This window comes from Dermacentor albipictus, chromosome 2 (assembly GCF_038994185.2).
Source record: "Dermacentor albipictus isolate Rhodes 1998 colony chromosome 2, USDA_Dalb.pri_finalv2, whole genome shotgun sequence".
In the NCBI taxonomy this organism is placed as follows: domain Eukaryota; kingdom Metazoa; phylum Arthropoda; class Arachnida; order Ixodida; family Ixodidae; genus Dermacentor; species Dermacentor albipictus.
Genome location: NC_091822.1, coordinates 173,575,133 through 173,599,704, shown reverse-complemented (window position 1 = coordinate 173,599,704; position 24,572 = coordinate 173,575,133). Strand labels below are relative to the sequence as shown.

General features: G+C 48.1%; 1 protein-coding gene across 9 annotated transcripts in view; it reads right to left on the bottom strand.

Moving 5' to 3' along the window:
* Eph (Eph receptor tyrosine kinase) overlaps positions 1 to 24,572 on the bottom strand; it is a 785,142-nt gene that overhangs the window by 656,982 nt on the left and 103,588 nt on the right. The window lies entirely within an intron of this gene.

The following is a 24,572-nucleotide window of genomic DNA, read 5'->3' as shown; positions in this document are numbered from 1 at the left end:
TTCGGCGTCGTCTGGCGCTCGCGCCGAAGAAGAGGCCACGCCGTTTTGTGCCTTGCCTCGCGCGGGGTCCCGAACAAAGCGTCGTGTAGGCTGTAGGCCATTGTAGATGCGAGCGTCAGGTTGCGCGGCGATCAACGCGAGCTCGTGGCACGCCCGGCGCGCTCTCTTCGCGGAACGCCTTTTGTCGGCTCGGTTCTAAAGAGGTTTCGCCTGTGTTTTTTCTTGTTGCTGTTTCGCTTGCTCGTGCTTCTCGGCCGCGTGGCTGAGGCTTTGTTCGGGCCCCCCGACTGGAATGTATAAGCTCGTGGTGCGCGCGATAAGCCTAAACGAGCGCTTCGTAATGAGCCGGAGGCGCTGCTGCGCGAGCGCACGCACTTCGCTTCCGGAAAGAACAACATCGAACCGCATCAATTTCGCGGTGCATGACAGAGGCGGGGAGCATATGGTCCACGCGTGTAGTGTAGCCGTAACCGCCGGCATGCGCGGGTATGGTGCGCGTCTAATGTAGTTAGCCTTAGCATGGTAATTGCTATAGCGATAATAACGACGTCGGGGCCCCGCGCGGAGTCGTACAAATTAATGCGAAAGTTACAAACTTGCTTAGGTGCGCTGTCGTGTAGTATATATACACGTAACGACGTAAGCTAACGGGGGCTCATTGTATAGATAAGGTTTTTTATACCTACGCCAACTGGCTCTCGGCTGATTTATGTTACGTTTACAACGCAACAAACGCGTCTGTGCTGAGTACGAGCTCATCCCCCTTACTTAGTTTACATGCGGAAAAGTTTTACCATCCAGTTCTAGTCCGAGCATCTGCAAGGCCTAGCTTCTCGTCTCTTAATTATAAGGTGGCCGCCACTGCGCGAGGCGATGTCGAAGCTGTTCCTCTGCAATAAAAACACATTCACGGCTATTTTGTATTAAAAAAGGTCGCGAGATAACTTTCAAGAAAAGTGAGGGCTGTGCGAAAACCGAAGTTTTTCTCGAATGGCATGGATATATTAAGAAAGTACCAACCTGTGGAATACACAATAAAATGCGATTATCGTCTGGTTTTAAAAATTAAGCAAAAGGAGCGCGATCAATGAAAACTTAATGGCTTCTTTTTAAAAACTTCAGTACTTGCAAAGCTGTTCACACGACTGTTTTACAGGACAGCTTGTAATGCAGAATAAAGGGCGATCACACTTCGAGGGGTTGACGATTATGACAGTAGTATAGAAACGAACGGCACGCTGAACGTTACGATGGTTATACTGGTACGTGATGCAAGATACCAAGCGGAAGTGCGCGCTAATTCGAGGAGCATTTTTATGCGAAGCATATTACGAGAGCTCAACCCAGCTTCTCAGGCGCGGCGGTGTCGCCTCCAATACCACGTGACACCGTGACGTCACGACAGAGGAGAAGTGGCTTTGGCTCAACTCTTGCAAGATGGGCTGGGTGGGAATCGAACCAGGGCCTCCGGAGTGTGAGACGGAGACGCTACCACTGAGCCACGAGTACGATGCTTCAAAGCGGTACAAAAGCGCCTCTAGTGAATGCGGTGTTGCCTTAGAAACGAGCTGTTTCTAAGGCTCAGGCGTGCGTCGCTTGCTCAGGCGCACATTTCGTTGCCGCGCCGAACGCTGCGTTGCTCGACGCTCACCGCGTCCAATGCGGGGCGCGTAGTCGCTGTGCCGTAGCCCATTGTAGCCCATTGGCGGGTCGACGGGAACGCTGTCGCGTTCCACTCTTGAAGGCGAAGCAGAGTAACGCATGAGTTGTTTCTTCGTCTAGCCGAACCAAATATAGCCGAGCAACAGCAATTCACCAGGAATGGTTCAACAACTAAAATAAAGGCTAGTATGCTTCGCATCCTGGGCTTAACCTTACCTAAGCCACAGCCATTTTTTAACAAGTCTTCCACTCTGGCCAGTTGGGCGTTCGAGGAAGAGAGAGAAAAGCTTATTGACTGGAAAGATGGACACATCGACCAGAGGAAATACGTTTCTTGTCAGCTACTCGACAACTAGGATAAAAGGGTGGGCAGAGACGAGGAAAGGAAGAGGGGAATACGAGGTGTCGATGTAATACTACAGTGACTGTTATTGATTCGTCCAGTGCACGGTGTTATAAAGGAGAAAGGAAAGGCAGGGGTGTTTAACGGAAGAGGTACAGCTGGTTCGCTATCCTGTACACATAGGGGAGCGATATGGGAAGATAGAAAGACCGAAAGAAAATAATTAAAGGTTCCCCAAAACGAATAGTTCTTGTTTAGTTCGCTGCAGCCTGCGATGGGAACGAGCCGATCGCTCTTCGAGCTCGCTGATCAGCTAATGTCTTTCTTGGAAACATCAACCGCCCCTATGATATCACGGAGTACTTCTTGCTGAATATTGGGTTCAGCTCCCATGTATGTTCGGCTCCTACATGCGGCAACTTTATTAGTTCTACATTTCACGGAACCACGAAGATAAATTTCTCCTTTGCTTTCTCTGGATTCATCGTTGTCTGCTCCTTCGTACTGTTATCATCAACGAAGTGTCGAGTCTCTCGGATCCCGTTAGTCCTCTCCCACACGCAGCCACTCTAGAAAGCTATACAGAATGCGTGGGCCTTCCCCCCTCTCCCCCCTCTCCCCCCCGCGCCCCAGAAAAAGAAGGTACGTTTCAATATTAGCAGTGGCGCCACATGTCCGCAGTCACAACAAAACTATATTCGGAGAAATGAAGCGTCTAATTCAGGAGATCGTTTCTTCGGTTCCAAACAGTAGTATACTACAGTTATAGTTCTCGAAAAAAAAAAACTTTCATATATCATCAATAAACAAAACATGACCCTATAACCGTATTCTTATTCCGCCGAGAACATGCCAATATTTGCAGCGACGACACGTCCACTTTTAGTTCGTGAACGATCTTTTAATTGTCATACAGACATCCTTGAAGGTCAAAGTGTACTTGCAGCTGTGCTCGAGCTTGGAGCTGCGGGACATTCTTGGCCAGTGGAGAAGCACCGCCCGCGCAATGCGCACTACAAAAGCATCGCTGGTGTTTCTAAAGTCCACAGACCTTGACAAAAGCTTTATGAATAGTTTTCTTGTGTACGTGCGTGTGTGTGCGTACAGGTGCTCTTTAGGTGTTTGTGTGGGCGATCACCGTAAGTTTAAGCCAGATCACCACGAGATCAGCATGCGAAGCATGCCAGGTCGTCAACCGGGCTAACGTCTCCAGCTCCTTATTAATCTCAGCGTCTCTCTCACTCGCTCGTCTGTCCGTCTAAAAGGAACCCGTGCAAACATTTCAATTCGTTTTAGCCACCGAACATAGAACAACGTCGAAACAATGTAACCACCGGAAAGTAACGAATGACTGCATGGACTCGAAGACGGTAACACGAGATACACATTCATTTGCGATGAAAGCTACGTTCGCGCAATTCTTTCGCCCGCAGCCATTCGGGAGATATTTTATTCCGAGAGGGAGAGAGAAAGAAGACTACGGCAAATGAGGAAGACGCGTATTGGATGGCGCACTTTGCTCTAATGGACCCGGCTCTCCCTCGTCGAAGAGCGTACAGGCACCGACAGTCAACAAGTTCCGAGACAAAACGTGAACGCCTAATGAAAACGAGAAATAAGCGGTGGCAACAGCAGCGCCAGCTACAACGCCAGCTTGAAGTTGCGGCAGCTGTTCTGCGGAGCTGCATCACCACGGTGGTGGCGACTCCATCCATCAGCAGAAATAAACAGGCGCTCGGCTGTGGAGAGAAACTTTACTCGACTCCGCCTCACGCGCGCTGGAGACATGACGCGCTGGGGCCCGCTTGCTAAAGGCCTTCATTAATTTCCCATCATGCATCCCACACACTCTGTTGTCCCCCGTGGCGCCGCAGTTGTCGAATAGGAAAAAGAAAAGAAAGCGGCTTGTTTGCTCCCCGGTTCTGCCCTTGCATGCGCAATCGAGGACCACCTTGAAATTGCCCTTCTTTTTCTTGTCGGCTGCCGGGTAACACACACCGGCAAGCTATACGGCTGCACTTTGCTTTAAGCCCATCGTCGCTAAATTACACGGCCCTGCCGGCAACCTACGCCACCTTTTATACCCCCCTCCCCCCTTGGCTCAGTTCGTGGGCGAGAGTTCGCGTGCGCGGGCGACACAAGAGGGCGCGCGAGTCAGGGACGGACCAAGAGGTTACGCCGACGTTACGGCGTCAGCAGCGGTGACGACGCCCATATGCATATGAGCCGAGGGACAGTCGCCAGGTGGCGTTCTCGCGAACGCGCGCGCGTGCGCCAAACACCGCCCATGTACGCCGTCGTAGTGACGCGTTGACACCGAGCGAATGGAGTTCACGGGCTTGTCTCTCGCCCTGAAAGCAGCGGAGTATTGTCCCACGCACCGAGAGGGGCGTCAGTCGCGCACACGTTGTAGTACGAGCCACCTACTGGCATGGGCTGCAAGGGCCAAAAATAACGCGGAATGCGACGACTGTCGCGTCGCATTGGGCGACAGGTTAAGGAGACGACTGTCTTTGGGACGGAAAAGGAATGAAGAAAAGGTGCCGAAAATTAGTGAACTTGCTGAATGGAGTGGGGGGGGGGGGGGGGGAGCGTCGGAGAAAAGTCAGATGCCTGAGTCAGACGCCTCGGCCAATCAGATGCCGACAGCCGGCATCCTCGGCGGCCGCTGAGAAATTGGCCAATGGCGAGAGAGGGAGGAACAATTATTGCCGACGGTCTCGGGTGGACGGCGCTAATAAGAAACTCGAGGGGAGAGAAAGAAAAAGCGGGAAAATGAAGGAGAGGGTTGAAGAGGCGGAGGAGGGCAAAAGAGCGGGCGAGATATGCATATTGTATTATGCAACGTGTGCGATCGGCAACGCCCAGACACTTCAACACCCTTTCCACACTTCTCCAGCATATTGTTCTTGCTAATTTCATTTTATTTTTTGCGTGCCCGGCGAATCATTTACACTTCTCGTTCTTCTTTTATCGCGTTGCCCCTATAACTGGTTTGTTCCTATCTCATCCTGCTCATCAGAAGGGAGGAGGAGCCGACACTCCTTTCATAGTCCACACCGGGGCCGCATTAATGAGCTGAGAGAATTAATAGCGACTCAATTAACAATCACGTCCCGGAGTTAATTAATATTCCGAGACGTCACGTCGTAATTAAGAAGAGCGCGAGAAGGTCAGATGGCATATTGGAAAAACCCTTCGTTACGCCATTCCGCGCGCGCCGAGTAAACAATGGAAGATGAGAAGATAGGGCGGGGGGGGAGGGTTAAAAAAGGGGGGGAAAGAAAGCAGCGCTAGAGGGATGAGAAAGGGAGGAGGGCAGAAAATAGAACCATTAAAGGGCATCAACGATGGCTTCGAAGAAGGCAGCCATTCCCTCTGCAGAGACTCGGCACCATTTTTCAAAATTGTTTGTTTTGTCGCGTGTAATAAGACAGTGATTAGAATGTATCAGAGGATCTCCCTCGAGTGTCTCTGTCCCTGGTCTTTGTTTGCGAATCATCTGAACCGGAAATGAAGGTTCGCTGGATTCCCTTCGGCATTTGTTCCATAATGGGAATTCTTTTTCCCCCTTCGTATATATGCACTGCCAAGTCGTAACGCGCTATTATGTTCGTGTCTTGATACTAACAGAAGTCGTTTCATTATGTGAAGGGGGCGAGGGGGGCGTAGGGTCGAAAGAGCGCTTGGCATAACCGCGATGATTACTAGTCTTGGACGTGAATTACGTCTGCATGTAGTCGAACACAGAAGACATATGGTTGCAGTATCTGCAAGAGGCAACATGTCCACTGTGCATACGGTGTATAAAGCCAGTGAAGCACTCGTACTATCACAAGGTGCGTTAAAACGGGCGCAATAAACTGCATGCAGATATAATACGTTTAGTTATGCTGCTGAATATTGTGTGTTTATAACGTGTAAAGCCTCGTATCTTTTGGTTAACTTCAACAAGATGAATATTATTTGCGCAAAAGATGATTGCTATAATGATACGGAAATGTGTACAATGGATGCGGGAGATGAAAGGTTGCATGGAAGAAATTCTGGGCAATAAGTGACCATTTAAAATTGAGGGTAACAAGGGGCGTGATTTTGGCTTAAAGACTTATAGTCAGGACTTCTGGCCCGCTGATGAGGACGATCACACCCATATACTTATACCCTTTTGCGGACGACCACGTTGTGGTGTGGCCTATATCGATATGTTTGACAAGTAACGAACTTATTTAAAGTCTACCCGCTTGCACGTCAAAAATAATCAGTTACTCTTAAAACGACCACAGCCGCAGCCTAAATTTCACCGAGCAAGTCGTCGGCGAAGAATTCTCATTTTCTTACCGCCTCTGCGCATACACAGCCCGCCATCCTTGTATATCCCACGCTTGTGCAGGCATAAGGCATGTGCTCTCTCTCTCTCTCTCTCTCTGTACTTTCACTTACACCCTTTCCGCAAAATTTTGGCCAAGGGCATGGATATACGTGTGAACCCAAGGCTTCCAAAATACACCCGCTGCCAAATTCAAAGTATCGAAGTATTTTTCTTGAAGCTGTCGGCTATCGTTGGAAACAGCGACAAAAGTGTCACTCAGCTGAGTCTCATAATGCGTGTATACCTTTGGCAAGCGTCGTTTCTCAACGTGTACTACTGGTTTAGAAGCCGAGTCCGAGACATCTCGCTGAAACGTTCCTCGGGGCGCCACAATCAATCGCACAGTTTACGATACACAGGAGACAAATGCCCGTTTCTCTCTCGTCGGAGCCATTAATTCCGATTGAGCGGCGGCGCTCTCTATATATCGGCAAATTGATTCGTTCGCTCGGGAGAGCGCGTGGGCGCACGGGCAGACGCACGCGCACACACATCGATAACTGCGGCCAGCCAGCCGTGCCCGTAAGCTGAATGCCGATGATCCGGCCTCGGATTACGCGAGGTATTCGGCAGTGACCAAACGCGCCCGGGGGTTTATCCCTTCTCTTGCGCCTTGTCATTGCGCGAGCCCCACGGGCCGTGTTATTGCTTCCGATGCATCGCCGGCGCGCCGCCAACAGGCGGATTAAGACTCGCGGCGGCCCATCGACGAGATTGCTGCGGGGCGAGTGATAAGCCGCACGGGCCGGAGCCAATTGCCAAACAGGGCCCGCGGGGGTTCGCGGCAGGCGGGTTTATAAGGCTCTACAGGGTGGTGTCTGCTATACCAAGTATGGGATAAACCGCCCACTGTGGGTGCGCCACTCGCCTATCCTCTTCGTTGGCTGTTTTGTCTTTTCCCCCCCGCAAGTATGCACGCGAGTGGCCAAAGTTCTGCGACAACTGTCACTGTGTTTATCTAATCGCAAAGCTACTATTTAGGGATACACGCTAAAATCGGTTCTACCGAGATCCGCGAGGTGGCGAAAGTTTCGTGAAATGGAGAAGTGGTCATCCACGAGAGAGAGAGAGAGATAAACGATATGCGAAAGGCGGGAATGTTAACCGGAGAATAGATATGCAGTTTACTACACTATAAGAACAGTTTACACACTTTGGCGTGCCCCTTCTGCCACACAACGACAATCGTCATCTGCCTTGTTGCGTTTCCTTTCTTTAACGCTGCGAGCCCTGAACTTTCCAGTAACGAACGGCACGCGCGTTATCAGAAGGGGCACTTCAAAGGGTGCAAACTGTTCGATGCTGATAACGCGCGTGCCGTTCGTTACTGGAAAGTTCCGGGCTTGCAGAGTTAAAGAATGGAAACGCATCAAGGCAGATGACGATTATCGTTGTGTGGCAGAAGGGGCACGCCAAAGGGTGTAAACTGTTCTTAGAGTGTACCCTGCACTGGGGAAGGGGAGTCATCCACGAGAGAGTGGCATAAAGCTACGACGAAAAACCTCCCGGCTTCCTCAGAAAAAAGGTTTCGCAACTGAAGAAGAAGTCGGCCTGGTCTGGTTGAGCTCGGGACGAACGCCTTTGAGGAGATTTCGCCCCGTCTGAGTTAACTAGGAGACAAGCAGGGCACCAGGTCGAGACCGAATCATTCGGAAACTCGAAGAGAAGGTACAGTGGCCGTGTCAATCAGGGCTGGAATAAGATAAGAATTCTACTTCAATGCTATCCTTTTTTTGTTTAAGTTTGACTGCACAGTTGTTTTTTTTTTTCAACTTGCACCCAATGCACGGTACGCGAGCATTTCTTAATTCCGGCCCCATCGGAATGAGGCCGCATCTCATTCATTAAAACGTGTAAGAAGGAGAAGTGGCATCAGAGGCGATGTCATCCACATGCACCTCTTTAATTATTCGCTTTACCAGGGGTGGCCACACTGCGGCTCTTTTTGAGTATGTATTCCGGCTCACGGCCGGTTTGTTTGGTCAGACAGTTACTGTCCCTGTATAAATATACATCATACTGTACATAGCTGTTTGCGTACTACAGGTAGTTTTCACGGACTAACGCAGCTGTCGTTTTCGAAAACAAGATCAGCGTTTTTTAGCCGGAAGGGCAAGTACTTGAAAAGCAGTATTTGATTTTAAGGTTTGAGGCTCCGTATTCTACTGCGTCTCCAGAACAATATAATTAATCAATATAATCAATATAATATAATGAGTTGGACTCTAAACCTCATGGTTGTACAGGACACAAATCTTGCTCTAGCGATGATGATTTATTAGTGAGTGTGACCTGAGGTCGCGCTTGGGCAGTGGTCGTTATACCTAGCGGCCGTTTCCTCTCATTATGACGTCCCGTGTACATTAGGTGGGATGATGTCGGACGACGTAGGAGGAGTTTCTGCTTCACGCCGCGCAAATGCCACGCCGTCGTCATGACTGAATGCGTATATACCACGTGGTGCACCTCAAGTTTACGGAATAGAGAAAGATGCACTCATGGATTCAGGCACAGCGAGGACGTCGCGTCAAAAGTAGGTTCACGTCCACAATTAAAACGAAGAAGAGAGAAAGAGAGTGATAGCGCTTTATTATTATTATTACTATTATTATTATTATTATTATTATTATTATTATTATTATTATTATTATTATTATTATTATTATTATTATGTTGTGAATCAGTCTGCTGGAAAACGTTTTGCAGGGCTCAACAACAACAAAAACACAGATGTTTCACGTCGTGTTATAAATCACAGCACGTAACTGCACAGCAACGAGGACCAGGGACGAAGACCAGCTCTGAAAATCGCGCTGATTAATCAAACCAGAATAATAGTCACAGCCGCACCTACTGCAAAGGACACAGTGCCGCAGGGCCTGCTTACTGTTAGCCTACTATAGCTGTTTCAAACAAAGGATTATATAGTTTTTGAGATGCGTGGGGAAGGGATCTACATGTACCCAACACCTCCGTGATAGCAGGCCTCTGCGCTCTTCTCTACGACGTCATGCTACATGGAACGAAATTTCCACTGTCAAGCCCAGCGTGACGAAAGCGATGACGCCAAGATAACCGCGACTTACTCGGGAACATCTCCATTAGATTCTTTGGCAGTCGGGCTAGGCAGCAAGACGTCATTTATTAAAGCGCACATGCCTTGTGCTGTTTAGAAGGCGTTGGCGTAGCTCAGTTCTTGATAACAGGGTGCTGCTACATTTTCTTCGTGGTTTTTGAATGACGTGTAAGCCATGGTCCCGTCTCATCCCTTGTCCATTTTCGCGCTCTGATTTGCAACTTTGTGATACCATGGAACGCTAACAGCCTGTTCCCATAACTTGTTTGACGCAAACCACACAAGCTAGCGTAGTAAATTTGTCCGGTTTACAAATGTTCTACATCACTTGCCGTGCAGCGAACTCGCGGTATCTGTTCACGCGCGTTCCTTCTTATAACCATTGCAATCGTAGTGCTTCAACGACCTTGACAGAACGTGGGTCTGCAGTCAACCTCGGTCTGCAGGAAGTGAACCGCATTGCCCACGCCTAATTGTGCGCGTAACTCCTGTTTTGTGAGGCCAACCCGGAAAAGAGCTATGTAGCCGACCCCGCAGAGGACAACGCGACATCGCCACCGCGACATCGTCATACGTCTTCTGCGCGGCTCCTTTCGAAAGCCGCCGCCGCATAATAACGGTTGCGTCCTCTCGGACACCATAACCTGCTTCCGGCCCCGCGGGAACGTGTTTCCGTCAGACTCGAAAGGGTCGCCGAATGAGAGCTTGGGACAACCAGGGGCGGGGTGAGGGAGGAAGCTATACGGCGGCGAATTCTGCTGTTAGGCCTTTTTTCCATGGGCAGCCACGCAGTGCATGCGCACGGCATCAGCTGCTGCGTCCCACTTTGCGCGCGCGGGCCACTGTGCCACGTGGGAGGCACAGAACAAAACGCGACAAAACACGTTCGTCGCCGGGACCATTACAACCGAGTTGTTGCTCTGTCCGCCTGATGGTCGGGCGCGAGCAGCCGGGCAGCTGGACATGGGAAAGGGGGAAAGCGCTTTGTGCTTTGAGCGTGAGAAGAGAGGCGGCGAGGAGGAGAGAGGCACCGATTCCCGGTTGCATCGAGGGCGCCAGCCGAGTGCGACACAAACAGCAAATGCAAGGGACACTGCCGGATGTATCGACATATACGGGCTATAGCTTCCAATTCGGCGAACCCGACGTTGTAGCATTTATCAGTACATGCACAGAGCGCGTTGCAAGACGAAAGCATATACAAGTAAGCGGAACAGGAAAAGGTTCCCGTAGATTGTGTTTAAACAAATTTATCTTTCTGTCCACAAGACGCTATTGAGGAAGATCTACTGTTAATAATCAGCATATCTTTTTTTTTCGACTGTTTGGAGTGTTTGCACCAAATTAGGTGATGTTTTAAGGTATTCCGTCTGGAGGACGGTCCTAGGTAGTGCGAGCTGGCGCCAAAGTAAAGGTATTGCTTTATCTGCATAAGACATGGCGACCTATGTTCACGCACGCTTAAGCAGTCAATGGTAAACGTGTCAGTAAAAACCTGCGTGAAACGAGCGATGTATTTAAAAACACATTGGCCCTCAAAGGAAAAGTAAACTGGGATAGCACGAGTGCATCTAAAGGCAGAAGAGTACTTATGGTGGATGTAAGAAGCAAGTGTTTACAATCTATCCTGATTCCTGCTACTCACCCAAAAAATAAAACAGAGAATTCGGGAAGGAGAGGAGAATACACTGCGTCATTTATAACTACACCTCAATGAAACTTGCTTGCGCAACTGTTTCAGCTGCGACGTTCTCTTTCTTTTCTTTTTTGAATAGGCAAAGAAGGTAAGGCATTTTGATCTTTTGACCTCGCGGTGGCTAAAGGCTTCGAGATTAGTTTAACAATATCGAGGGGAAGATATGGAAAAGCGTCATTCAGCCACTTTGTGTACATCTTTTTTTTCGAATTTGGTTCATCTATATGGAGAAATTGAAGTAAAAAAAAAACAGTAGAACGACGAGGTGTGCACGCAATAGGAATGTCCAGAGCTGAGTTACATCAGATGTGCGAGTATGGCCTTTTAGTAACTGCATCTGCGTACATTCGACCTGGCTCGCGTCAGCGATGACATGCGGCGTCGTTCGCGATAAAAGCCACAGGGCGAGCACGGGCGTTACAGGCGGTGAAACGTGGCATTTATAGCGGCAGCGCTCGCAACGCCGAAGACGCGTGGTTAGCTGCGCGAGGGCAAAACATAAGAGAAAGTGTGGGGTGAGAGGAAAGAAAGCAAAAGAAAAGGGGGACTTCTAGGGGACAGCGGAGGGGAAAGAGGGAAGGGCCGCGTCCTGGGGACAAGCCCAATCCATTGTGACAAATGGGCAGCGAGTGGCACCCGAGAGACGCGTGCACCAAATGGACCGAGGATGACAAATCGCGAGTGGACACCTTTCTTGCTGGCTGCCAGCGCTCGGTCGTCCGCGCGTGGGAGGTCGAGGAAGAGGGGAAGGAAGGAGGCCTCGCTAGGAGAGAGCCCGTCGCCATATTACCCCCGCTACTCTCCCCGCGAACTCGCTTCCTTTCTCGGCCTTGTTTCTCGCTCCGATTGCCTCTCACGACGCGGCCTGCTGCTGCCGCGCTTCGTCCACGGGCAAGCTTTGACCCCCTCCGGAATCCAAGCTCACACGCCAACCAACTAAAACGATGCATCACTGCGGAAAGCCACCAGAAACTCCGGCGGTGGTCAATGGTACTGATATGAAAATGGTCCCGTGCGTTTACTGCTTTTGTAATGCACCTTAGCTGCTACTTAAAAGACATGTTCGTCCAAGCAGGTGTTAGTGTGACTAGGGCACGTCTCGAAGATTGTTGTCTACTGATGGTCACCTAGGGCAAACGATGCGATGCCGCAAATGTGTTAGCTGCGGAGGAATACAGTGCACCTCGGCGCGCGCTGGTTCGTCCGATTGGCTGACCTGACTATAGCTCTCGCAGTGCTGTACGGTTTTAATAAGATAACTTGTGGGTACGGCCAGATCCGTCCCTGCCCGAACCATATTCGCTCTTTCAGCCAGGTCACCTCTTCCTTCTTTCCCACATCGTCTTTCCCTCTCTTCTCCTTTCCGACACTTCGCAACACATCCCTAAAGAGAAATTACGTCGCGTCGATTTTCGTTACGTTGGCCGCCTCCGAGCCAGGTTCATTTCGGTGTGTTTGCCTCCATTGGCACGACTTCTCCTGCACCCCCCTTCCCCCCCCCCCTCCTCCGCCCCGCTCTCCTCCCTTCCAGTTTATGGTTATTTCTTGCCCGCTCTGTCGGTCGGGATTCACGTGGCCATTGCATCACCGTCCAGTAAGTGCGGCGGCCGGGCCATAGGTGCCCGAGCTTGGATGTGCGCAACGTGTGCCTGTACGTATGTATATGTATGTCTCGACACTTTTGATCTCGATGCACGACGTGGATCTCATTCGTCGTCGACAAGGGCAGGCGACCGGCTGGGCCGGCCGGCCGGTTTTCGATTAGTCCCCGCCACCATTTTATTGCGTGCTGCCGCTGCGAACCCATCTCCTCGCCTTTCGCGGCGAACGCCTGACCGCTGCTGGAGCCGACGTTATGGCGGCGGACGTGATTGATTGATGTATTAATCAGACCACATCCCCCCACCGTGCGAAAGATCCCCGGTCATCTTGCGTCAACCCCGAGTGACCACCGAAGGGTCACGCCATCGCGCTCCGATGCGTCGCCCTGGCTGCCCGTTAGCTCATGACGATTCGCGCGTGCGACCTGGAGAGATTGCACCGTCATTCGGCGCGCGTTATATGTAACTGATCCATCAATGCTTGGAGTCAGTGACGCGCGTGTCTTGGGATTACCGTTTAGGCAGAAGACAGCTCCAGGTTTGCGCCCACCGAGGGGGCGCGTTGGTGCAATAAGCACAACAGGCTCATATGTTCGGCGAGGTGTTACACCCTGCTACAGTGTCGCAGGCTGCGTTCCCAGCAATGAGCGTATTGGCAGGGACTTGCGTATGTTAACGAACGGGAACATCTGGACCCGTATTCAGCAAAACTTCTTACTGTAGAATTGTTCGTAAGTGAAATTTCCAGCCGATCCTTATATATGCTGGACATATCGTTAGCGAATGCGGCTGGCCAATTGCAAAAGGTGATTACGAAATAAAAGCTTTCCGAATTAGGCCCATGAAGATGAGCGACTACGGTGATTCAGAAGTAACCATCATCATCATCACCATCATGGTCGTCGTCATCATGAACATCATCATGTTTATGTGCACAGCAGGACGAACTACTCTCCCAGCGAATTCCAATAACCCCCTTCTTGGCCTGCTGGCCCCATGTTATACACCCAAATTTCCTCATTACTTTATTATCCCACCGCCATGTTCACCGCTGTGCTCGAGTGCCCTTTCCTTCTGATGGCACTTATTCTGTAACTCTAACAGACCACCATGCGCATCACATGCGTGACCTTTAAACTCAATTTCTTCCTATAATGTCAACTAGACTAGCGGCTACCACTGCTTGCTCTGTTTGCCCTGCCCACCGTTGTTTTCTCGTCACTCAACGTTACGCCTATCATGGTGGCGGCGCGAAGTGGGGGTAGACTATTAGGTTTCTATTGTTTTGAGGTAAATAACGGGTGCTGCAAACACTATGAACGAAGGTTATTATATATATATATATATAACTATTACTGTTCAAGAGGAAACTAGTGCAAAACAAAGGAGAACCCACATGGGAAGAAACGACAAAACACGTGAGTGCGCATTTTCCTCGTGAGCCCCCCAATTAATTTTTCTAAAGCACTAATAATATTGTAACCCTTAACGACGAAAGGTGGCTGAACGGTCCTCAGTTTTCAGTAACTTATGCTGCAAATAAACTGTGACTTTAATAATTAGTCAATTTAAAAATTAGCACAAATTTAAAATTTCAGCATAAGTTTAATAATTTATGCTGAAATAAACTGTGAATAAACAGTGAATTACCGAGAACAGCTTGCGTATTCCCTCCTGTTAGTACGACATTTACCGTAGCCCGTAAGTGAGTACGGGTACAATTGTTCTTTTTCATTTTTTTTGTATAAGAGGGCTTCCGATGTACGAGCTGTCTAAATCTCAATGATGTTACCCCTTGTTGCAGGACACCAACGAAATAAATTAAACTATGCTTCAGCTTTAGTCTCCTGACAGTCCATCGTTAGGTAATAGCTTTACTTACAAAAAACCTCTCGAACTATCAAGTAAGGTACTCCTGCCTTAAGAGGAAGCTTTAGCTCGGGCCCAACTCTGACGCGGTTTATTCAAATAGATGTAAAACTCAAAAACGTTTGAGATAAACTTGTTGCATTTGAGAGAGAAAGTTATATGCTAGTGACTGTTGAAAGCGAAATTTTGATTTAGGGCCTGAATTGTGTTAAAAAGATTTTCAAAAATTCGAAAGTTTGAAGGAGATATAAGCACAAACTTTATAAACTAATCGCTCTGCATCAAGAACAAATATCGCGGTTCTGTAAACGGCATCCGCTAGATCATTCAAAGCGGACAAATTCGATGCGTCATCTTATATATTACGTGAATTTGTTATGTTGTGTACAAGGGTTCCGCAACATCTATATTTCCATATTACTAAACTTTTCGAACTTCATGTGTAACATATCAATTTTGTCCGCTTTACATGCACTATACGACTAAATTCACAGAATTGTGATATCGTTTAGCATTGCTGTGTTATCGGGTTGTAAACTTGACAGTCTCGCTTTCTGAAAATTTTGGATTTTTGCCAATTTTTATTAAAAAGTTGATGACCGAAATAAAAATCCGAAACCAATAGTATCTAGATTTTAAGTTTTTCTTTTAAATGCGACAAACCTTGTCAAGTTTGGTGCAGTGGTCGCCCAGAAGAACGAATCACCCCTGTTGCCGCAAGGCAACAGGGGTGATTTGATTTGCAGCGACAGCCACGAATCAATTAGATTACTTCTGATTCTGTTACGTAGCAAACTATTACCAATCTGCAAGTCATTTTGTATGCCCTACCCCTTTATACAAAAGTTTGCTGGGTGAAATACATATTTGCGCTGCATAATAACGAACTTAGTGAGTGAATTTGCTGCATAAAGATGCTCCTAACATTAATTGGTCCTTTTCATACGTGCTAAAATTTGCAAAGCAGGACGAATACCTAATAAAATATCAAACAGGAAATCGCCTAACCCTTAAGCACATCTTGGAATTGAAAGAAAGAAGACTACATACAAACAAAGAGTGCCCTCAAGCATCGCCGTCATGCGTAGCACCAAAGTCAATCAACAACGCCTATCTCATTTGTCATTGCATTCAATGATCTTAAACATAAAAGTAAGAGAAAACAAAATCAAACAAACATTTGCGAATCCAACGGCGACCCTATACTAATAAATATCTATTCAAGCGTGCTATGACCGGCAGTAAGACCGCAGCTCTGTTTCTAACCGTTAGAGACGTGAGCAGTCACGCAGTATTTCAGCGTCCACTGGCACGACAGAGAAAATTGCTCCACTACTTAAGCGTTTCATCGCGACCAGGAAAATAAGCCCACACATATGCAAAAAAAAAAAAAACACGGCCGTGATTACGTTCCGACGAGAAGAAGCCCTCGAGCCCTAGCTCCTTTGCCTTCGAAAACTAAAGTCAATAAACGCCTACGTTTCAGCCCGTCAAAATCGCCATGCTCGGAAAGCTGCGCAGTGAAGTCTATCGTTCGGTGTTTGTGCAGCGCTAAAACTTAAAGAGTATGCGTAAGTAAAGGGAGCAAGATAAGTAGTCAGAAATAAAACGGTTGGGTTAAAGGGGACTTCGTTATGTACACAGCCGCCTAACGTGATAAAAAAAAAAGGAGCTAAGCAAGTTTATCGTGAGGCGAAGAGAACCACGCGAATTAAAACAAGAAAAGAGTAAAGCGTAGGACGTCCTGCCCCAGCTCGGACCAGGCGTTTGGCGAAAATTATGATAGATGGCCGATCAGCGCGCCCAGGATCCCTGGGAGGGAATCGCGGGAACGACGTCGAGTAACCGGTAAAACGTCGACCGACCCGTTCGTTCACCTTTCGCCGCCGCCTGTGCGCTTTAAACAAATCCAGCTGTGTAGAAAAGTAGGGCTTAAGCAGAAAAAAGAAAAAAAAAACGGCGCTGCTGGAAGTTCTCGCCCAAAGCGTTGGCGCAGGAGTAGCGATCTCACGACACTTTGCGAGTTAGCAAGAGTCTCGACAACGCAAGTACACGTGCTCGAAAACAAAGAAAGGTGAGGCGAACTCTGCTCTACGCGAGGCGTGAATAGTAAATAAAGCACGAAAGACGATCTCGTTTAAGGCGGAGCAAGTTTTACGGGCGATGTGAGGAGGGGATGCAGAGTGCAGAAGTTTTAGAGTTACCGCATGTAAAGAAACAGCGCATTTTAAGAGAAAGGTAAAAGAATAGAAGTTCAATAGACGATAGAGAGGGAGGACGGGCATGGGGAGGAGGCAAAGAAAGCTTGTTCAAAAGGTCATGAAACGCAAAGGTGCCCCATGAAACGAAAAAAAAGGGGGCAAGAACGCCACTAGGTGTTCCCGTGACCTACAAACATCCGTTACACAGTATATTCTCGAGCCTGTAACGAGTTAGGGAAAAGCTATAGAACGTCGCCGAGATTTGCTGAACTTGTAGCACAGAGGCCACGTAAAATTGTAGGGAAACCAGAAAACAAAGAAACACAGTAAAAAAAAACGGTATTTACACTTTGAAGAAAGCGGCTGCCAAAATTCCGAGCGGATTGAAAATGTGGCTTCGATGTTGTTTATAAAGCCGGCTGTTCAGTTTGGAAACGCGACCCCGGGCTTCAGCTCCTTGCTGGTATCTTCCTACGGGCGCATCGGTGCATTTGCGGAAAGGTAAATTTATGCAGTTCAAAACAACTACTCTCGTTCTGCTCATTTATGCCCCTCATCGATCGGATCTGAAGCGAAATGCGCCAGCTTTCGCGTAAATGCTTTGAAAGCTTCCCGGAGCGAAGCTAAATGCAAATATATATGAAAGACGGTGATGCGTGGCACGTGAGTGAAAAAAAAAAAAAGATCTCGCAGCAGAGGCGATCGCGCGCACAGGCATCGTCTTTCTTTCTTGCGAACAGATTTATCCTCGCCAAGTTATGCAAATGAGCGGAACGCGCAACGCTTTTCGTTGGAACTGGCAAACGTTGAAAAGGGAGCGCATGCCACAGGCTCGGAGAATGCAGTTCCGATGTTTAACGAATGCTGGGAGAGTACCGAGGACAACGTCTTTTCATAGCATTATTTATGTCACTGCACGCATGAATATGTGTCGGAGAAAAATAAGAAAGACAACCTGGAATACAATGTAAACATAAATAAATAAACAAAGTAAATACTGAAGAGTCGGTGCCCGTGGCACGGAGCGGAGGAGCCTATTGATGCGTGCCGTGCAAATTTCGTAGGCAAAATTATGAATATGGGAAGATAGCTGATGCAGACGTGAAACACAGCATGTGCTCAATGCTTGTATTCTGCGTTCAACTGAAATGTCGAGAGAGCTCCGTCGGCAGCCACGGAGGAAAGCTATTAACAAGCTTGTTTATAGTCCAGTGCTGATGGAGAAAAAAAAAGGCTTTGCTTTGTTCGTGAAGAAGAGGTGGCTGATCGGTAGAGTAGACAGAAAATGCGCAGCGCTGGCCCTCCTCCCCCACGCCTTTCCCCAACGCCCCTCAGTAAAATAAAAGACATAATAATCAGAAGAAACTCAAGGTAACGTCACAAGAACAAGCAACAGGTCTTCATTAGCTCTGCTGCAATATCACCTGTTAGAAGTACAGTGTGTTCTAGTCATCACATTACGTTCTCATTTTTTTGCAAGTTTAGTTCATTGAGGCACTCCTATATCCTAAAACTAAAGGGTAAAAAAAGAAAAAGCCTTACACCGTGGGTCTTGTAACCGTGTACACCGCCAACCTAAATTGAAACGCGGCAAGAATATAACTGGCAGAACTTTCTAAGTTAATCAACAAGCGTAAGACGGCTGACATAAGGAACTATAATATGGATAGAATTGAACATGCTCTCAGGAATGGAGGAAGCCTAAAAGCAGTGAAGAAGAAACTAGGAATAGGCAAGAAGTATAAAAGGAAAGCAAAGAAAAAAAGAAAGGCCGCAAAGTAGACGCTTATATGAGTGTGCTTAAGGCGACTGCGACGTGCAATGGTTCCACAACCGAATGCTAGACGTAGTACAGCCGAGTTTCTCCCTTATCGGAAATAAGTGTGGAAACGCGACCACGCGTGCCGTTGGAATTCGACTTGTTCCCGTTTTATTATATCGGTACGGGCAGCTGGAAAATTGAGTACCATATAATGTTAATTACCATTACAACCTTCCAATGTGCGACAACTAGCCACGGGACACAGACTTGATCATATATAGGAAGAGCATTGTCGATGGCAGGATACTTTCGAACCAAAAGTTGCCGTGTAATTATCCCGTATTGCCTCTTCGGTCGCCAACATTGGTGATGTCACGGACATGGCGATACAGGAGTCTGTTGCCGTGTGGTAAGTGCCCTGACGGGACCCGTGAAGTGTGTGCCTACGCCTTATCTATGTATCAAGGCAAAAAACAGGCATAGATGGAAAATAAGGGGCGAACACAAGCGCCTTCGCTTGCATTCACTGTGCCTTCACTGTAACGAATAGGAAATGTGCTTTCGGGCCAATTTAAACGCGGAACAGAACAACAACGTTATTTGTGAACCCCGAACACTGCGTTTATTAAAGGTATACAACTATTCGTCGAATCGCAGTTCCGGCCCGGAGGCATCGTCTGAACCACCACTTTGTCCTTAGAGGCCAGCTGCATGAATTCTTTTTTTCTATACATTTCTCTCGTTTGGCATTTCTTTGCTTGTATTCAGCTAGGATTTTCGGATAGTGAACTCTTCAGTAGCCCAGCTTTCCGCACTGTCGCAGTTAATAAACAACAACGGTTGCAGGACACCTGCCAGAGACCGACCTGTAAGGAAATATACTTAACGGGGCAAATTTCTTCCTAGGCATTGGCAACGCGAATCGATGTTAGTCCACGCGATTGTAAGGCCGAGGCAAACGCAGAGGAACGTATAGGAAACGTAGAACCATGATCTGCTTGCTCCATTCTTGTGATGGGGCTTTCTCGCAGAGGTCCGATTTGAGTCGTCTATTCCAAGCTCGCTTCAAATAGGCCAACACTACGCAGAAAATGAAAAATTAAAGAAAGAGAGCGGCCGAGAGAGAGAGAAAATTGAAGACAAGTGTCAACGTACAAGAAGATGGCACACATGAACGCACGCCACGTATTGCAAGTACACAAGCAGGGTCTGAACACCAAGGGGCACCAGTACTGAAAGCACGATTTAGGCTAGTATTACGTAACGATTCTATTCGAATGCTACAGCTTTTTGCGCCTTGCCAATGGTTCGATTGAGTGGCTCATCCACCCGTGTTATCACCGGGATCAGGCAGTGGCGAGGCAAGAGAGAAATAGAATCGAGTGAAACGAGTCCTTGCATTATCCCTTCCCTAGTTCCTGAAAAGCAGCTACGTAAGTGGGAGTGATGCATAGGCGTGTTATTGACAAAAGCTTTGTAGCTGCCCTAGAACTGGTATTTAGTTGATCTATAACTAACCAACACATATCTACAAGTTTAGTAGATATGCCTATACTCCTTACCTGTAATAGGCTTTAACTTCACATTCTTAAATGCTTATTCACAATATGTTTAGGTGTAAGCCGATCTAGAAGCTGCAGCGTTGTCCTGCTCATGTGTGGGGTGGAACTCACAAGGCTTTTCTTTCGTAAGTGCTTTCTACCATTGGCCGAACTTTTTCGCTAATAATGTGTCCAGTGCCAAGATTAGCTGAAATTTGCCCTTAAGCATAATTCTATCGTATAAGAGCATTTTGTGCGTACGGGCGCTGAAATGCGCCTTTTAAAGTGCTTTCAGTTCTTCCCGCGGTGCTAATGAACTGCAAGTCGTTCGAGTAACCAGGGAGAAAGTAGGCACGTCAGGCATCTCACCTTGTCGAGAGTCCAATAACATTACGGGCGGATGTGATTAAAGCGAAGAGCAAGTTAATCCTCCCTCCCCCCTCCCCCAACGTCCAAATATGCAAACTTTTCGATTGCGCTCCGACAAATGGTGCGAATATGCAGTCATATTGGCGCGCGGTTCGCGAGAATAAACTTGGCTTCTTCGGCTCGCCTCGCACACGCCGCCCGGGTACGCGTCAGAGGCCCGCATTTTTCACACGAGCGCATATACATACGTACGTGGGTGTGCGCGGCCCCTTCGCTTGATTTTAATAAACGGATCGACTGCTGCATTTCATTTCCCAAGGGGATCTTCTCAGTCGTACAAATAGAGAAAGGCTAGTCACAGACTTTCTATCTTTGTTTTTTTTTTCTTGAACGCGACGGAGCCATTAGCCAACACGGGCGGCAGCCGCGTGGTTTAAGCATCTAAGAAAAGATAAGAAGAAGAACGTTAACAAAAAAAAAAGAAGAAGGGGCGACACATCTTCATTTGTCGTGATGATAGCGCAGACCTGCTCCTCCAACAACAAACCGAGTGCTGAGGAAACCAAAACGAAAGCGTACAAAACTACGCAGCAACGAAGGCGCGAGATGCGTCCACGACCAGAGAGCAAACCTTATACGCAAAGAGAAACGCTGTTCCTTCTCGTTCTTTTCATTTTCTTTTCTCTCTAGGGTCGCCGCATTCATCTTCATATCCCCGTGAGCGCGCAAGCCGCCTCGCCGATGTCAGCCGCACATTAGGAGGCCTGGCTTTCGGGAAAGAACAAAGACGGGATCCTTAGGTTCGCGAATGCGAAACGCAGCCGGCCCGATGAGGCATGCGGAAGCCGCTCGGCAGGCTCGGAGAAAGAGTCGCCGATCGGAGCGCCCGCCGCACATCGAGACGCGCATATAACGCGGCGGTGTCGAAATGCCGCTCTCGATAGCCGCGTATAAATACAGAGAGAGAACGCGCGGGAGGCGCGGTCCCCTTTCCTGAAGAAAACGGGCGCGGCGCGGCGTCGAGCGGCGAGACGTCGGACGGAGCGATACCGGGCCATTGCGCGAAGTGATATTAATCTTAACGTCTGACAGTCAAACGTACGGCCCAAATGGGAAAGCGCGCTGTACGGAAGGAAGGAAAGAAGGTTCGAATTCAATAGTATATGGCGCGCGACTGCTAAGTTTCGGATGATAAATTACGGCTGCAGCGTGGGCCAGCTGGAGAGGAAATGAAGGTATAGTAAACAAAAGTGAGATCTCGAGAATGGACGAAGAGAAAGCTTGCTGATCTGCTTTGGAAATCTTGATAACAGGATCACGCACGCACGGCACGCTGTGTTATCTATAGCGTACTGCGCGCAGATCTAGAGAGGTTTCTCCGTCGTGCTGCTTAGAATATCGTCGTTAATTTAAGTGCGCCGTCAACAACCCCGTGCAGAAGAAGTTGCAATGAAAGCTATACCAGAGGAGGCGCGCTATGGCGCAACGCTTGTTATTCCACGGAGGCGGTGCGAACTCCCTTGAATTTCACGAGCCAAAGAACGGGCTCAATTGCAACGCGCGGAATTTTTATTATTTATTCATTTAAACACGATGTTCTTGGACAGTATTGCTTCGAGGCCTTATTGCTGTTGAGCTCAAAGGAACAGAATCACTGTGATGTCATCACGATTGCCAAGTTTTGAACGGCTGGTCAAACAATCTCCCAATCTGGAAACGTACAGGGAGTAAACTAATGCTGTAAGGCGCCGCACCGTCGACGTATCGCGCATTCGGCTAGCGACGTCGTCACATGCGCACCGCCGGAGCGCGACAATACAAGGAAGCATCCAATCCAATCCAAGCTAATCCAATACAACACAATACAATACACAATAGAATACAATACAATACAATACAATACAATACAATACAATACAATACAATACAATACAATACAATACAATACAATACAATACAATACAATACAATACAATACAATACAATACAATACAATACAGCCCGATCACTCCGGCTTCACGCTGCAAACGGGAAACAACGAGCTGTACCCTCATCCTGGGCCCCACATTTGACAGATCAACATGAACAAGAAGTTATTCCTTGTTGATTTTAGTATGTACAGCTATCGCGAGATGCGATGTTCTTCCACGCAATTCCTTGCGTTAAAGACATTTCTTGTAAAATGTTAATTTTGATTGTGTTCGCAGCTACAAGATGTACGAACCTAATTATGTACATATCAACAGCGTTACCACTAGGGCGCCTTGACCTCAGTCAAGAAACTATTTTCAAGAACGTCCTCCAGAGGAAGAAAAGATTCGTACCACCTAAATTTTTGTTTATGTTTCTGCTCGGACATTCCTCACGTAATTTTCGTAGTACCTGCTACCCAGACAATCAGACAAATCTAGCATGCATACGACAAAATAAGCTGCTAGGTTAACGCGTCGCGCACAGCAAACGAATACTCCGTGCTGGGTAGATGTATGCTATGAGCGTCCCCTTTGAAACGGGGTGTTGGGTTGCTCCACCAAGCTGTTGTTCTTATTATGCCTAATGTGCCACCTATATTTTTGGAAAATGAACACAAAGAATTCCCAGCATCATACTTTTCGAACCATTACTGGGAACTCTATTCTTGTACGCTTCCGTTGTTTGTGGTATCCCCACTTTTCCGCCACCAAACTTCCAATCGCCTCCCAAGCAACTGTATAAGCGCCTCATATGATCGTCCAAGTGAACGAGGTAGGGGGACCCCGAAGGCATTTCGGTGCAATAGAGGTGCCTCTAAACGTATACGGGGACTGTGTTGCAGGACCGTGCGAGATTAAAAAGTAGAAACAGTGGAAACAGTTGCGTCAGGTAACACGTGTGCAAGTCGAGGAGAAGTAAAAAGACGCGCTTCCTGAGATAGACGCACAGATAAGGGCGGAATCGGCGGCTACAACACAAATCGCGAATGAATAAAACAGGAGCGTGTGCACAGAGCACTTACTCGGCTACAAGAAAGGTTCACTCGCCGCACGTGGCTACCCCGGAGCAATTAGGAATTGAGAAATGGCGACCGTCGAAACAGGTCGCGCATTTGTCACGGGACTCCTCTTGCCTTAATTCATGCGACCGTGGTCGTCGTGTGCGCCAAGTGCGCTTCTCCTTACTGCACGTTCCCCGCGGCAGGCACAATTATGCCTTCCCAATCTCGTATTTCCGGCTGCGTAAGCCCTCCCCTTCACCTCTTTTTAATAAGTACTGCTGTCGTGAAGAAATGCGAACCGGACGTTCTTTGATTTCTGGCTCGTCTCAGAAGTCGTTCCCAACGACGCAGCCAAATTATCGTACATGTTTCACGAATGATGTAAACATAAATATAACGCATGGAGACTGATTATAGGGACAAAAGGAAATTTTCTGAAGTCATTTTGCTGATTCCTGTCGCAATTCTACCTAAGAGCGTGGGACAGACCTCCTGGGAACTTCTAGTAAGTGTTACTTCACTATTGTCATTTTCAGCAACTAACAGTTCTCTTTTCATAGTTCTATTTTCATTATAGTGGCGTCTAGTGGCGCAGGCACTCTTGTTTTTGTATGAAATCACAACTATATTCATTACCCCACCGTTACCGAAGGTATTTCGCGGAGTCGCTTTATTTCTCTTTAATTCTAGAGTCTCCAACATCCAGCCGACTCTTATTGTTCGAAGTCTTTTATATGAGCGGTATGACTGTATTGACCCCCCCCCCCCCCCTCCCCCCTATTCTCGTACCGTCTCATTTCCCACTCTCGATGCAACACGCACGCAGACACGCATGCATACACACACGCGCACAGGCACGCGCACACACACAGTTGCATGGACATTGTCGAGGGATATACCAGAGCACTCTACCCGACTTTCTCGAAACAAATTTGCTGTATATCCTTTTAAGGACCGCTAATGAAATAATAATCTCATTTCGTGCCAAGGACACGATGCCAGGGGAAATCTAGGTTCCCGACTTGAAAAAAGGCATTTCACAACTCTCCATCCGCACGCGTACAGTCCCCCAACTCCCATGCGTATTCCGGTCAGATCGAAGCGAG